This window comes from Triturus cristatus, chromosome 11 (genome assembly GCF_964204655.1).
Source record: "Triturus cristatus chromosome 11, aTriCri1.1, whole genome shotgun sequence".
In the NCBI taxonomy this organism is placed as follows: Eukaryota; Metazoa; Chordata; class Amphibia; order Caudata; family Salamandridae; genus Triturus; species Triturus cristatus.
In genome coordinates, this window is record NC_140594.1 from 714,510,732 (window position 1) to 714,527,381 (window position 16,650).

A 16,650-nucleotide genomic window follows, 5' to 3' on the forward strand; every position below is an offset into this window, starting at 1 on the left:
TTTCATTAGCGGGCGGGGTTCATGACGAGACTGTCTCGTCATGGGCACAGCGCAACCGCGCTCCATGACGAGACTATCTCGTCATGGGCACTGAAGGGGTTAAAGCATGCCAGCCACAGCACGTATGTGATTGTTTTTTTGTGTTCCCTGTGTTGTTTTTATTAGGTCTCGCTAGCGTAGGCTGCGCACATGCGCAGTCTCGCTGGCGAGATTTAATGACATTGGTTATTTTCTGTAAGAGGCATTAAGCCCCGCCCCTCTTTTCCATTGGCCGGCGTCACCGTTTATGCTAAACGGTGGCCAGCCATTGAAAAAAAAAGGTGTTTGTGACGTTTTTGCTCGGCATTCATTAAAATCACCATCTTGTGTTTCCCCTTGCCTCAATTTCTGGAGAAACAAAACGTTCCTCGCATAAAAAAAATTGAGCGAACAAATGAAGAGAAATGCCAGGCATCGGTTCAGAAAATTTCATAAATTCCACCAAGCCTTGGTCTTCCACAGCATGGTTGGTTGCACAATCTTGTATTAGAAATGTGGCCTTCGTCTTTTAGGTTAGGCAATGTCCCAGCTGATAAATACAAGACCATAAACACAGGGGCATGGTCTGCAAACATGCAATCAGCGACAACGTCTAGCAGGCAGCCATTTAGCGGCTATTCAGGGGCTATCTGGTGTCTGCTGGGGAAACTTCAAGACAATACAATTGTGTGCCGGGCTCAGGGGGAGTTCATTGTCTGCTAAACACCCTGCCGCCATTCAAGGTTTTGTTTACCGAACAAGAAAAAAAACACCGAGGACTCTCAGCTCGGCTGCCTCGGGCATGAAACTTCAATTTTCTTTTTGAAATTCAAGAGATTGAATTTCAGGTCGCGGGATTAGGAAGAAGACTTCTAGAGGGCTGCTTTCTCGAAATAAAAGGAAGCCAAGGCAGCTGGCGGGGATTAGGGTGAGCTGGTGTCTGCCCTTTCAAAAGGATTCAATTTTATTCTTACAAGACATTGTATCTGCCCCTTTCTGGGGGAGGCCGTCCAGCCTTCGAAGTGTTCATTTGACCGATTATCAAGTAAAGGCGGGCGGTTCCCGAAGTTCGAGGGACATCTGAGGTCTGGCTACAGATGGCTTTAGCGGGTGCCGCCTAGAGATAGCGTCAACACAACGACGACAATATAGGAAGCAATTTACAAAGTGTCTTCGGGTCAGCTCTCCGCAGCCACGAGTTTGTATTTTTTAAGTTTCACTTTCAGAATAATTAAACAAAATATAATCGACGCGCCTGTCCTAGTTGTATGTACAATTAAATCAAAGCACTGAGGTGTGGTTAGTAAGCTTCAGTTCACTCTCAGAGCCGGCCCCTTCAGGCTTCCATAGCTCAGAGATAGTCATAGGCTTTGGGCTGAAAGGCCGCCCCCCACCACACACTTGGGCGCGCACACACACACACACACACACACACCGCAGGGGCTTCAGGTGATTGTGTTACTTCCGCTGGTGCTAAACTGGTAACATGCTGAGTTGTGTACTACCCATTATTTAAGCATGGCCGGAAATGCAGTTTGTGTAGCTAGATACACCAGTGGTTAATATAAGGCTATAATAATAGGAGAATGGGCGCCCAATTGCACATTATAAAGAGCATGTCACCTCGTAGCTCAATGACGATATACAGGCATGATGCTGACCAATGAGTGCTTGGATAAGGGCATGGAAGTCTGAAGAGATTTACCAAAGCCTTATAAAAGGGGTCTGGAAGAACCCAAGCAGTCTGGCTCAGACCCGCAGCCCCTCTCCTGCCCTCGTTTAAACCCCGCTAGTGTCTTCGAAGCGCTGCACAAGAGAACATCCTCGGCTTTCCAAAGTCTGTCACCCACCTCACCGCCATGTATTCGACTTTTTCTGTACTCCCCCTTGCATCTATATGCCCCTACACACCGTGCTGTCTCTCATCTCCCCTTGACTTACTGCGTACTATTTCAAATATCTCTACTCACCTGCCCTCCACCCCCATCATTTCATCCCCCTCCCGACCAGCTGGACCAACCCCTTCCCTCCCACCAGCCTCAGCACAGACACAGCCTGCTTGCACAGGTATCAAACGGCCATTGTGGCAATAAGTGCGACTGAACCTACCTGAAACTAGATTCCTACAAATACCCGTCACGCCTGGCTCTGCATGCAGTGCCTGGATGGGTGCCTTTCTTAAAGCAGCGCTAAGCATAGCACTTCATATATATGCGCGTGTGTATATGTGTGTGATGTGTTTGTATATATATATATTGTGCATATTTACACCTTCGGGAGTGTGACGTGAATGCAATTGTGTGTGTGTGTAGTGGTAACGTGTGTAGTTGATGTGTTAGCAGTAAGTGAGCATGTGTGTGTAAATGATTTCACTGCTGGCGAAGCGCCGAGAGCAGGACTTGCTGCGGGAAATAATCCCATTTGTGCGTCTCTGAACTGGTCCAAAGACCTCGGTCTGGAGTCTAGGCGCTGTGCTTTCTTCCACGAGTGCTGCTAACCTCTTTATTTCTGTGCCGAAGAAAGAAGGAAACGCGCGGGTCAAAGCCACAGGTCTATGAGATGTTAAAAAAACACCGAGATTCTTTCGTAATTTATCGCGAAACGTCCCACATAAACAGCGCGGGTGACAGCCCCTGGATTCTCTTGCCTTCCTCTTTGTGCCAATTTTAAGAGTGCACGGGTCAAAGCACTTCTGCGGCAAGCACCTTCCAGCACCTCTGAAAGAACATACTTCAGCTTGTTGTGTTATTGTGCTGGTACACATTACCAGGCTAGAGTTTGAAATCGGCAATTTAAACATACATTGTGTGATCTTGAAAACTGCTAGCAACAGCAACAAATAAAGTATGGAACTCAGGGTTTGAGTTGGAAGTGACTGGTTAAAACTGCAGTCTTAGGCACAGAGATCCATTTGTAGAGGCCCACTCTGCCATCCAAGGTTTGGACTCTTAACACCCGCAAACACCTCCCAATAACTTTGCTAAACATAACAGCTTGCGAAGGGTAGAGGATGTGGCCTAACAGCTAGAGCAGGTCGACCTCAAACTTGGGGAATTGGGTTCGGGTCTCGGCAGACACGCTTAACATTCTGTCATTCTGGGCAAATCACTGAATTTCTCCGTGCCTACCAAAAATGAATGTGTCTGTGTGAAACGTAACTAGTGCTCATGCAAAGCGCTCAAGTTTGGAACGGAGTAAACAGGTTCAAGACCCTGCGTCGGCTCCACATTGTGTGATTCTGGGCAAACCGCGTATTCTCCCCGAGCCTACACATATGAATTTGACCTCGTGTGAGTAGTTTGGTGCTCATGAAAAGCGCTCAGAAGCCCTTGGACCGAGTTCTCGCTATATAGAACAGCAAATAATAAATGTAAAGCATAGTCACTGCCTGTTGGATTGACCTTGTCTGTTTATAAATCTGGCCGTACCCTGGCTGGTAAACGGTGACAGCAGGAATGCAACAAGTATCATGACGGTACCAGACCAGAAAAGGGATCTGCAGGCAGCACTCTCGCAGACGCACATCCACAAAATGGTGCCTTACTTGCCTTTTAAACAAGCATTTGCAATGCAAATAGGTCTCGCATTTACGTGAGTTTAAGCTATTGGCTATTGTTTTGTTTTAAAAACGAAAAATAAAATAAAAGGCATTGTCATTTGCAATGTCAATAGCTCAAACTCGCGTAAATGTGAGACCTATTGCATTGCAAATGCTTGTTTTTAAGAAGGGATGTGTGTTGCATGCTGTTTGCTTTGAATGCTGAGGTGATATTGCAAGGCGTGTTGGAGCTGCGTTTATTGTGGTAGGAATTGTATATGTGAGTGTTCTGGGTGGATGGCTGTTAGGGCCTCATTGCAAATACAAATGTTGATTCTGAGGCAAATTCTTGTGGCAAGGTAAAGCACAAAAATGAGGTCAATTCATGTAAAATAGAAAGATATTATTTTTTTATGATGAGTGGTATAAACCACCATTGTTTATTACAATAGGGGCCAATTGAGGCAGGTTAGATGTCTCTGAAATCACAGTTTACCAAACAATTACAGTCAAAATCAATTCAGATGGGACAAAGCCGGCCTTGAAAACAAAGCCAGCCCTGGCAAAGGCAAAAACTACAAGTAAACTTGGAAGTTATTGCCTTACCGTTCGAGCACTCAAGAACTAAACAAGCTTCTCTGGTCCCAGTGGTCCTCTAGGCAGTGCTGCAGCTATGTTATTCTGCCCAGTGTTAATTTCTCAGCCCTTTAGGTAGTGCTGCAAGGTGCTCCTCTGGTTCCGTTGGTAATTCCTCATTGTAAATCCTCTAGACAGTGCTGCTAGCTGCTTCTCTGGTCTCATTGATAATGCCTCATTCTAATTACTCTAGACAATGCTGAATCTGCTTTTTTGGTCGCATCAGTATGTCCCACATTTTGAGTCTTCTAGGCAGTGCTGCTACAGTGTGTCTGTTCTCAGTGGTAATTCCTCATTCTAAGTCCTCCAAGCACTGCTGGTAGCTGCTTCTCTGGTCCAGTCAGTAACTCCCCCATTCTAAGTCCTCTAGGCAGTGTTGCGCCTGTGACTTTTTTCATAGTGGTAATTCCTCATTCTTAGTCCTCTAGGCAGTGCTGTAGCTGCTCCTCTAGTCCCAGTGGTTATTCCTCATGCTAAGTCTTCTAGACAGTGTTGCTACTTTCTTCTCTGGTCTTATCGGTAATTCCTCCTTCTAAGACCTCTAGGCAGTGCTGCAGCTATGTCACTCTTCATACATCCCCATACACTCCAAACCAACGCCAATAGCTCTAACGCTAAAGAATGCGAGAACTATTGCATTGCAAATGCTTTTTATTTGTGCAGTTTCATATAGCGCAAACTCAACCCGAGGTATTGGAGCGCTTTACATATGCAGAAATTACATTAAACAAGGTCACCTTCTTGGTCAACGTCGACAGACGTCACATCAAAACCAATGCTAAATCCTAAACTGCCTAATAAGATCATTAAAATAAAGTTTATATCCATCAACAAACTGAAAATTCAAACAAATTTGGAGACGCTATAAACTCACCAGCAATCTTCAACACAATGTACAACAAATAATTTACCTCAAACTCATTCCGCTTTGTAAATCAATGAACACTGCAAACATTATTTCGTTAATCCATAGTAATGATTGTCAAACGTATCAGACTGGAGTACCAAAGGCGGTTGTTAAACACCTTTGGTCTCGAGAGAATAATCATGTATTCATCTCTCTCCTATTATCATTTTTGTTTCTCCCGGAGGAGTTACAGGTAAGGATCAACCTCACTGACTATGCTAATACTTGCAGCGCATAAAATATTTAAGATGAAGAGGTCTTGGGAAACTTAGTGCAGGCAAAGTGACATTCAACATCACTTTTCATTGTTCAGCCACAGTCTGAAAAGTATGGAATTTTCTCATTATCGTTATGAATTAGGATTGAAGAAGTTCAGCAAAATTGCTTCTCTCTGGGATCCTATTGGACTGTGCGAGTTTTATTTACATACATTAGCATCTGAAGTAGCCCGGGAGATCAATGGATGCTCTTAGCGGCAACCATGTTGCAATTCCGAGGAAGTCATTTACCACAACAGAGAACGTTCCGGTAGGTTAGTTGTGTAATTAGTAATTTTAGTAGAGCTTAGCTAGGCAGCAGAAAGCCTGTTTGCAAACTTTTAAAGATAAATCTTTGCCAAATTACATTTTTTGATTACATTTTGGGTTCTTTAAAAAGTTACTGACAAATCTATTTTGATATTGTTAAATACAGACGGATTCATCGATAGACAAATAATGGAAACAAATCGAAAATTCACGCAATGCTTTTCTCCTACAATTGCTTTCAATGTCGCGCTTGAGATACAGCCTGTCGCAAAGTGGATTTTTATGTGTTCCGTCTCTGAAAGCCTCCCAGCTGTCAGTGTGCATGCGTACTGAAAGGTCTCTGCTATTTCGTTCACTGCCTACCTGTTTTTTAAAGGAAATACGAAAAACATCTCCCTCCAACAAGCGTCAAGTGGCACAGCCCCGGCCAAACAGAACCTGAGGTTAGCACCCACCCCCCCCCCCCCCCCCCCCCGGAAAAAAAAACTTTTAACCCACAATATTCGAGAAACCCTTTGCTTGAATTGACGCCGTAGATTACTCTTGTAAAGCCTACTGGAAGTTCATAGAGCAACAGCTTTGTGGGGTTTTTTTGGGTTTCGTTTTTGTGTGTATCAAATAATAAAACAGCGCATGTCCTCCATTGAAACAAGCGCTGAAAGACTAGTGCAGCTCCGCGGCCGCGAAAGTTAGCCGAGAGCAGGTTTGGCAGGAGAGGAGGAGGCAGCAGGGGGAGGGGAGAGAGGAGGGGGCATGCGCTTGTTTCCCTTGCGGGAGCGAGCAGGAACCATATGTTAATTACAAACACATGGTTTCAAAGCTCGCTCCCGCAAGGGAATCGCCAAACGTGCACGCGTTGCATTCAAAGGAATGCAATGCGTGCACGTTTTTGCCTGAAAAACGGAATCGATTGCTAAAGGTCTTTTTCCTATGCAGCGCAGGCGCGCTGCGTAGGCGAGACCTAAAAATGAAACTATCTAGTTACATTAATCTGGAAACCTTAAAATTTAAGACAATCTTTAAAAAAAAATAAAAGATAACCCAGTCACAGTTGGTTAAAATGCAACCACAACTTCACTTTCTAAAACAAATGATAGTACAAATTGATATTATATTCTGAGTTAAAAATTATCTTTAACAGCTAGGTGGCAGAAAATAATTGAATTTAATCAAGCATGCTTTAGCACAGCGCTCATGCTCAACACTATAGAGGAAGCATGTGGTAAATTAATCAAGAAAAAACAATTTTCGTAATGATTTTGAAAAATAAATTAGCCACCTGGGTCAGAGTGTGGGAGGAAAGTGGGCAGACTGAATACCTGATAATTTTCGTGTTTACACTTTTGAAGTGGCAAATCAAAAAGTACATTACCCGCTCGCAAGGCTACCCCTGTTGTAGGAAGGTTCAAAGAGACATGCATTCAGTTTATGGTGAAGGGGGATCAATGACAGCTGCAGACTGCCACTAAGCCTTTTGCCAGATCTGCAAACTAGAAAGAACAGGTAGGTACAAATGAGACAGGTAGTGAAACAGACTTGTGCTGGACATAGATAAAACATAGCAAAAATGTGTTTTAGGTCTCACTAAAGAAAGCTTTAGTTGTCTGTCACGGACGTGCTGTTCTCCAATGAATTATACATACGAAAGCAATATGACGACCATCTACCCAGCTCTATGATACTCCCTTAAGCCCCAATCCTGTTGACCCGCTTCTGTCGCACCCCCGATCCTAAATGAGTGGGTTCTAAAACCGATTGAGTGCACTCCAATAGACCTTAGAGCCTTGCGCAAAACTGCCAACTGGAAAGAACTAACAGGCTTACCACCCACATGCTTAAATACCTTTCCCTCAATAGCTGACCCAAGCAGAAGTGCCTCAGCCCAATGTACCGGGCAAATGGCCACTGAGGGGTTAAGTCTCAGAAGCACTTTTCTCCCCTCCTTCCTTTGGTCAGTCTTAGACTTTTACAACCAAACATGTAAGCCTTCTTCCCCGCATTGCACCTCCTACCACAGCAAACCCCTACTCCCCTTACCCCAATAGCTCAGATACCCGGAAGGCCCCAAAAAACATCCAGGACATGAGGGTCGAAAACAGAACTGTTTCCCTATTCCATGAGCACACTGTCCCAAGGGACTCAATTGCATCATTCAAAACATCCAGGGTGAGCAGCCTCCGTATCAGGGCCCCGCGCCCAGCTACCCTCACCCAACCCTCCAAAATCCTTTTCCGAAGTTCTCCAACTTAAGGGGCATGGCCCCATAGGAGCTTGCTCATTAATGAAATAACCGGCAACTTGCATGAAATGTTTCCTTCGACTGCCCCTTCTCTATGAGGGGGAGTATGAATTGTGCAATGTCCTCTACCCATACCTGCAACCTCCATGTGGATCCGATAAAAATTCAGACCATTAGGTGCAGGTGAGTTAAAAGACCCCCCTTCCCGCCACCAGTTTTGGTCTTCTTCCTACGCCTCGATATCATCCCTCAGTTCCCCTTCCTCTAAACTACCTTCCTAATTAATCAAGCATTGACAGCTCAGTCTGTGCACCAAACTCTCTGAGCGCTCCACTGTCCATTCACCTCAGAAGGGGCTTATTCGCATGTAAGAACTATTCAAAATGCCAAACGTCCAAGGGGGGCGTACCTTGCCCTCCCCACCTTTCTAACGATGCAGGACGCATAGTCCTGTACTCTGTCTGGAAGGCGGAGGTTTCCAGTCCTTTTGCCAGTTGCACTGTGGAGGTCACACCAGACTTTTTTGTGGCCGTGATCCAGACACCCCGATGGATTCCAGCTAGCCGCACGGGCCACGCTGTCTCTTCACCTCAGGCCGTGAAGCCGCACGTGGCTCTCCCGAGTCTGGCCCCCCAGTTAACCTACCAACCTGGAAAAAAGAAGAAACATGGTCTGGTGTGCTGGTAAACCATGCATAAGCTCCTCGCCTAACCGTCTACCCAAACTTTCTGAGGCCTCACGACTCTTCACATGTGCCTCCCCTGCACTGCAAGATAACCACTCGCATGGGGATGCGTTCCCCTCACTTGCCCGCACTCCCCCATATCAGCCCCTGCCCGTCCACCTTCCTGAGGTCGTTCTCCTCGTGCGTGAGCAGCCCATTTGCTCACCTGCTAGAGGAGGCTGGAACTGGCACGGTGAGTAACAGGCAACACGGCAGCATCGACCCTGTCAGCTGCCTTCCGCACTGGCCTCCTGCGCTGCTGGGCCCCATCGGCCAGGAGGTCCAGGCGCCCAGCCACCACCAATAGCCTCATGGCTTGGGCCACCTGGTCTTGACCCACAGTATCGGCCATCATGAACGCAAGTGCCTCCCAGAAAATTTGAACTGCCTATCACTAATGTCGCTACGAGCAAAATGGCAGTCTATATATTGTTTGGGCTACAAAAGTAGCCCAAATATAGCACCAACCCCCTGTGCAGTTGTTGGACTGCATCACTTCACCTAAACCTCCGGGGACAGACCTCCCTGTGGTTGGCTGCCCCCAAGTCCTCATAGGCTAATGCCAAGGCAAATAAGCATTGGCAACGCCAATTGGCTGTTACAGTGATTGTTTTTTAAGGAGAGTGTCTCGTTGCTTCCATTCTAGCGCTCAAAGTCATTAGTAATCCTGCGTGGATCACCTTTGGGGGTGAGGAGACCTAACCCCCATTTCTTTGAAGTTCTAATTTGGTTTGGGCTGGAATTAAAGTCAGAATATATGATGCGCAACACTGAAATTTCATTTTAAAGCCAGAAATGCTAAAGAACCTCTGTAAACCTTTGTACTGAAAATGGTATGCTAAAAACACCAACACCACACTTAACTCTTTTCTGATTTCTGTTTGCTCAATTTAGAAATTGCTCAATCTGTGAGCAATACATTTCAATACCTTTTCATTCGTTAACATCTTGTAAACGGACAAAGCTTCTGACAATTGTGTGCAAATCATACTGCAAAAAGTCTCTTAATACTAAAATGGGTTTGAGCTATCTACAGGAGAGGGCTGTTGGGAGTGTTACGTGCTATGACCATGAATAGGCGGTGCCACAGATGCTCATTTTTCGGGAACTGGACTACTTTTTCATCAGACTCTGACCCAAACAGAGAAAAGGAAGAGAAAAAGAGGAAATGAAAGATGGGGAACAGTGACAAATGGTGAATTCTGGGATAATATAGAATAGGCAAGAGGGAGATACAGAGACAGGAAATATAGGGTGGTGCAATAAAAAGGCACAAGCTGGAATCAAAACTAGGTAGCACTGATACTCCGCAATCTTGCTAGCAGCGAGATACTATGAAGCATTTCGAGTCCCTGTACTTATTTATTTTTCAAATTGAGCACTGCCAAGAACGGTTTTATTAAGAGAACTGCAACTATGAGGGTAGACGGGCAATTTACCATATAATCTTATGATCTGGTTGGGATGTGGCACTGTTTGGCCATGGATATATCGGCAAGTTTGGGTGAGGGGTGGGCAAGACTGCTTTTCTTTTGCTTTACTAATAAAAATGTGTTGTTTAAAAACAGAACGGTCTTATTAAGGTTTCCAAAATATCAACAAAAGAGCAGAAAGTACATATAAATCAACAGAAAAAAAGAAGGAAAACAATAACATGCAACCTAATAAAAGCCAGCAGAAGCGATCTCAATAGAAGCTCTACAGTAAAATATTAGGACTCCAGAAATTCGCAGTTCCAATTTGTCTGTGAAGGGAGTTTCTTTGGTTATAGAAGTTCTGCAAGATATCCATGATTGAAGGCATTACTACTAGTACCGAATCTGGAAGCAGGAAGTTGAACATGCTTTTCAGAAGAAGTCAGCTTTTGAGTCTGTAGAAAAAGCGACTTACGAGTCTCGAATAACCTACTTTCAGTTTAGAGGACTTCAAAGCAAAGCAGAGCCTCATTCATTTGTACAGAGACCAAAGTGAATGAGTTTTGGCAGCCTTTCTGGTTTCTTATCTGCAAAGTGAGGTGCTTGGTACAAACATTGGAGAACAGCAATTGGCACTGCTGCTAATAGTGCACAGAGGTCACATGCTTCCTATTTTTTCCACTACTGGAGTACCAAGTTCCGATTCTTGTTCATCCTGGAAGAAAGAAACACAATACTACCAGGAAGGATTAGGATGGAATGTGATGTGCTGATGTGCTTGACTCTTCCAGTCCTTGCTGCTTCCTGTGCAAACCTGCTTGCTGCTGGATAACTCTTGTATGAACAAGGGAATGTCTCCAGTGATGATTTGTTTTTGCTATCGCTATGTGCCAGTCCACAAATGGCAAAATCAAAAAGCCTTTTCTGACGGGTTAACAGTCCACTTCTCCAGGTAAGTGTAACACTGTCTGGCCAGGTGATAGTCTGGGGGACAGGTATAGGGATGTACAGTACACAATGTAGATTTATAATAAGGACATGCTTCGCTGAGGGACTATGTGGTGAAATGCTAATGGGATGCTATGATGAGAGCCAAAGGCTGACAATGCAGACGAGGAACAATATTGGTGAACCAGACTATATTGATTGGGCTTTATACTGAAAGAGGACCAGAACGGAATAAATGGAAATAACTCAATGGCAAGAAAGGGGAAGGACAACAAACAAAACAAACACAAGTAAAAGGCAAAGTAAAAGTTAGTGGCGGAACAAAGGAAATGCATGAAAAGAAACCTAGATGAAGGTAGTTGAGCGTAATTATAAAACGTATGATCTTAATATATTTATGTGAGTCTAAGAAGTAATGTTAAAATGGAGAAATGTATTCCCCCTTCAACTTAAGCACAAATTCTTCAAGAGAACACTTGTTTTATTTCTGAAGCCATAAGGAAATACTATTGGCTACTGTAGGAAGGTGGAGTATTAGGGGGTATGCTGGTTTGGCTTCACCATGCAATACTCTCACACTGCCCTAAAGATTGTCCTTGGATTCCCAATAGTAAATCCTTAGCTAAGTCCTGGCAAGGTAGCAAAGAGCAGTCAAGCTTTACTAGAGGAAGATGTGTTAAGCATTTCAGAGTGCCAACGTAGACGATAAGTCATTGACACGACTCAAAAGAAGTCAAACACAATTTATAAAAGTAAAGCAGATTTGTATGTACATTTAAACAGCAAAACAAAGTAAATCAGGTAAGTACAACCAGAGTTATCAATTTTAGATTCAATATTAAATCAGTGAAAAACAGTACTGCAAAAGTTTATCATTGCGGTCAATAGGAAAAAGCACTAGTGACAATCGGTCACTTGCGGGTCGAGTTCAGTGGAACCCAAGGAGGGTAAAGGTGATGCAGGCCCCAGGACCAAGCCACAACAGTCAGTTCGATTTTAGTTGGCTCGAGAAGCCTGGGTGCAAAATTGACCTAACTGTCCTTGGTGCTGAAGTGGGAGCTGCGAGGGAGCTGGTTTTATCGATTACACATTGCTTGTGGGGAACAGAGTGCAAAAGGTCGAGAGTGAAGCCACCGCTGACATTAAATGAAGATTTTGCAGAGTTCCCTCGAGGCACAGCGTCGAGTAAAGGGGGTGGTTGCTGGACTGGCGACCAACAAGCCTTGGCAATGGTAAGCTCAGCAGAAAGTTATTTCGACCTCCAAAGGAACATGGTAGCTGCCTGAAAGTTTGTGGAGGTCAGAACTACGTTTCCCACAATGAACTGGACCATTTACTTTTGGGCAATCACTCGAAGGGCTCTATGGTGAGCGAATCTTTGGTTCTGGTATGTTTTTACCTGTGGAGTGCAGGGGACTAGTGCCACCGGTCCAGCAAAGTCTTGAGTTGCCTTTGCTTCTCAAAGGAACCCTCCATCTTTGGTCTAGGACAAGTCGCAGTCGTGCAGTTCCAGGAAGGTTGCCACAGGTGCAGAGTATCACGTCTTTGCTTTGTGCAGCTCGGGCTCTTCATGTATCTTTTGTAGCAAGTCAGGTCACAACTGAGGTTCTGGTGTTAGGGGTAGCCCTTAAATCCTAAATTTACGGGTGTGGGTGCATCTGTACATCCGTACCTTACTGGACAAAGGAGAAACAGCAGCCCTCATCCTCCTCGACCTCTCAGCGGCATTCAACACAGTCTCTCACCGCACCCTAATACGCAGACTCCACGACGCAGGGATCCAAGACAAGGCCCTCGACTGGATCCGCTCCTTCCTCTCCGGCAGAACGCAGCAGGTCAGACTCCCCCCTTTCCTCTCGGACCCTACACCTACCACCTGCGGAGTCCCCCAGGGGTCCTCCCTCAGCCCTACGCTCTTCAGCGTCTACATGGCTCCGCTCACCCCCATCGTCAGAACCTACGGACTCAACATTGTGTCATATGCAGACGACACCCAACTCATCCTCATCCTATCCAATGAACCCAACACCGCCAGACACAACTTTCGAGAAGGCATGGAAGCCGTCGCCAAATGGATTAAAAACAGCTGCCTACAACTAAACACCAACAAAACGGAAGTACTCATCATGGGCCCAAACCCAGACGCCTGGAACGACACCGGTGGCCCCCCGCACGCAACCTGGGAATCATCCTGGACTCAGAGCTCAAAATGGACCGCCAGATCAACTCCGTCTCGTCCTCCTGCTTCCACGCCCTCCACCTTCTACGTAAGACCTTCAAATGGATCCCCCTCAAACACAAAGACCGTCACTAATGCCCTGGTCACCAACAGGCTCGACTACGGCAACGCACTCTATGCCGGAATAAACAAAAACCTCACCCACAAGCTACAGAACATCCAAAACGCCGCAGCAAGACTGGTCCCCAACCTGCCAAAACACTGCCACATCTCCCAGCACCTGCGCACACTCCACTGGCTCCCCATCGAAGCGAGAGTCACCTTCAAGATGCTAACCCACGCTCACAAGGCCCTCCACGACACCGGACCAGCATACCTGAATAGCGACTCAAATTCCACGCACCCCAAAGGACCCTACAATCAGCCCAGCTCTGCGACGCCGTAGTCCCCCGCACCAGAAAGACCAGATCGGGAGACCGCTCCTTCTCCTTCCGCGTGGCCAGAGCCTGGAACGACCTTCCGCTCCACCTCAGACAGATAACATCGCTCCCCATGAAATGTCAAAACCTGGCTCTTCGACAGACCCCCTCCTTGATTGACTGGAACCTGCGAACCCCCCCCCCACACCTTCCAGCGCCTTGAGACCCTTATGGGTGAGTAGTCGCGCTTAACAAACACCTGATTTGATTTTATTTTGCATCTGGCCAATGGGCTACTAGCCTCAGCGGCTAATCCGCCCGAGGTGACCACATCCAGGGGTGTAGGTCACCTCTTCTACCCATAGCCCTCTATTCTACCACTTTTAAAAATGGCAGAAGTCTTCCTCAGCTGTACAGACCAGGTAGCCCACCCCAGAGGTGTGGATAGCCTTCTGGGGTTGTACACCTCCTGAATACCTACATTTCTCACCTGCAGAGGTGCAAATGTGCCTGGGGGCAGGAGGAGGCGTGTTTCCTCCTTTGGGAGGCAGCTTGGCTGCATATCACAGGGGTACAGCCTTGGAAGCTCACCACCTTGATGTGTCACTTCACTTGCCAACCTGTCTAGGAAGGCTGTGTGATTCCTGGGGAAGTTCACACCTCCTGGCAGGGGGTCAGATTCCTGTCTTGGCAGCAGCAGCTGCAGGCAGGTAGCCAGAGCACAGGAAAGGCTGGGGCAACCAGGTGGGCAACCTCTCAGGTAGCCATCAGGGTTCATGTCACATCGTCCTCAACACGAGATTCGTGTCAGGGCTGATGAGGTATTATGCTTGATATCGAACATGTCATATTTAGGCAATACCATGATAGGGCTGCCAACCTCTGGTTTGCCCGGGTGCCAGCCCATGTTATAATATGACAAAGTAGACTTTAGTGGAAAAGGCCACTACAGGGACATATAAGCTTGCACTTACATGTCCATACCTTTAGTAAAATGCCTCCTGGGCTTCGAAGGCCTTTTTTAGGGGTGACTAGCATATATTAAAAATAGATCATTAACTTGGTCACGCATGTCAATTTGCAGGCCTGCTTTACTTGGGTCACTCAGGGTGGCACAAATAGTGCTTCAGGCCCTGGTGACCACTCTAACCCCTATGCCCAGGGTACCACTGGTACCATATACTAGAGACTTATAAGGTGGTTAAAGTCCTGTCAGTTGGGGTTACCAATTCACACATCAGTTTTGGGGGGGAAAGCACTGGCACTTGGGCCTGGTTAGCAGGCTTCAGTGCACTGTCAGAGTCAAAAATCGGCATCTAGTAGTCTACATGGGGGGAAAACGTGTAGGTGACATCTGCAAAAAGGTCTGTTTTCTTAAAGCTATTACTGAAGATGTTCCCTCCATTCTTTTTCAAGAGGTCTTTTGCATACTGTATTCAATTAAACGTTTAATTACCCAGTGCAACTATAGCTCTTGTTTCATTCCTCTGTACACAGTACCGTAACTAAAAACCCTTGTTCAACTATTTGTTGACAGTCTCAGTAGCCAAAGGTTCTCATTCATCTGCTTGCTCCCTTGCCGACGAAGCAGTCTATACTACACAAAGTCAGAAAAGAGAGTAGTGGTTCCCGCACCAACCAGAGAGGCATCTAGGTATTATATATACACACCTGGATGCATTAAGCAACCTGCACCATCCTCTTGAGACTGGTTCAGGCATCCCAAAGCCATGGATTAAAACAGCTCAGGTTTATAAGGTGATGAGCAATTCCAACAGCCTAAAACAAGCATGACTGTGCATTCCTGGATATCCTACAAGTGCTATATGCTCCTGAATATCCTACAAGTGCTCTACAGGTTCACAACTGGTGGCAACATAACATAAAAATAATATTACCTTTTGAATTTTGGATAGTCATATCTGTAAGTATCACGAGTAAGCATTATTAATAGCGCTTCCTCAAATGCACAGAGTCACAGACTGTTCAAACACGTAATTCACAGAGGAAACCACATGAAAGAATGATGGCAAAGCCTGTTGAGGAAACTTTATTTTGGAAAGAGTTAAACCTGAAGGGTGAATGTGCAAAGCTAGTAACTCACATATTTGGGAAACATTTCAAAGATGAGCTTGTGGTTCACTTTCTCTGATGTATTATCAAAGGTAGAGCTGGCCTACGAAGGGGGATAAGACGAAATCTTGAATATGGCTCTGCTCTTTCTGGTGTGCAATGTTCTTTACTTTTGAAGTATCTGAGATTAATTTGACTGCAGAACATTGAAAGAGTAAGATAAAATCACTGAGGCTTCATCTTAGGTCCTGGTGACTGTATTGGGGGTGGTGGGTGCTTGGGGAGAGGGGGGTTGATGGAGAACCAAATGATGGTACTAAACTCCTAGAGGATGGTACTGAGAGCAATAGGCGAAGAACTGGATGTTTAAGGGATACTGCTTGTAACCCTCTTACAATGTTTAGAAGGAAGGGACTAGGGTGGAGGGCATATTTACTTTTGAGTAACCTCAGGGTTGACTAGCACCTTCTTGAAGAAATGGGCTAGGGAACCGTTCCCCAGTACTGACAAGTACATAATCATATCTAGAATAAATATCTAGGGCTTGGAGGTGTTCCCTGGTGATAATCAATGCTGCATTGGTTCCTCTCATTGCTAAGAAGCCTGGCTGGTGATCATATATGAGATGGTATCTTTTTGCACAGTCTTGTTACTTCACTTTACAATATATGGTTCAAGTACAGGAAAACGTATTTTGGCTAGTGGTTGGGACGGTCTTGGGGATCCATGGAGAACAGGAATCCCGAAGATTAGTTTATGAACAGCACAGCTTCCCATCCTACAAGTTACCAATAATTAAAGGGAATAAAGAGTAAGTACGGGACAGTCAGAACAAAAGATACATTAATATGTAGTTATTGCCATGGACGATACAAGCGATATATAGAAAGTAGAATTGGAGAGCAAGACGGTGCAGACAGATTGTGCAGAAGATATCCACAAAGAGACCAAGTCACAGAAGAAGGGTTCACAGAGACAGATCACAAAAGGGCTGGGGAAGAGAGAGAGAGAAAGGGGAACAGACAGA

The 16,650-nt window shown here is 45.6% G+C and overlaps 1 protein-coding gene and 1 non-coding gene across 7 annotated transcripts in view; both read right to left on the minus strand.

Annotated features, from left to right (window-relative positions):
• PPP2R3A (protein phosphatase 2 regulatory subunit B''alpha) overlaps positions 1-16,650 on the minus strand; it is a 1,290,855-nt gene that overhangs the window by 274,602 nt on the left and 999,603 nt on the right. The window lies entirely within an intron of this gene.
• On the minus strand, positions 5,183-5,315 carry LOC146785362 (U8 small nucleolar RNA). Its single transcript, XR_014971320.1, has one exon. It is a non-coding gene; the product is annotated as a U8 small nucleolar RNA (small nucleolar RNA).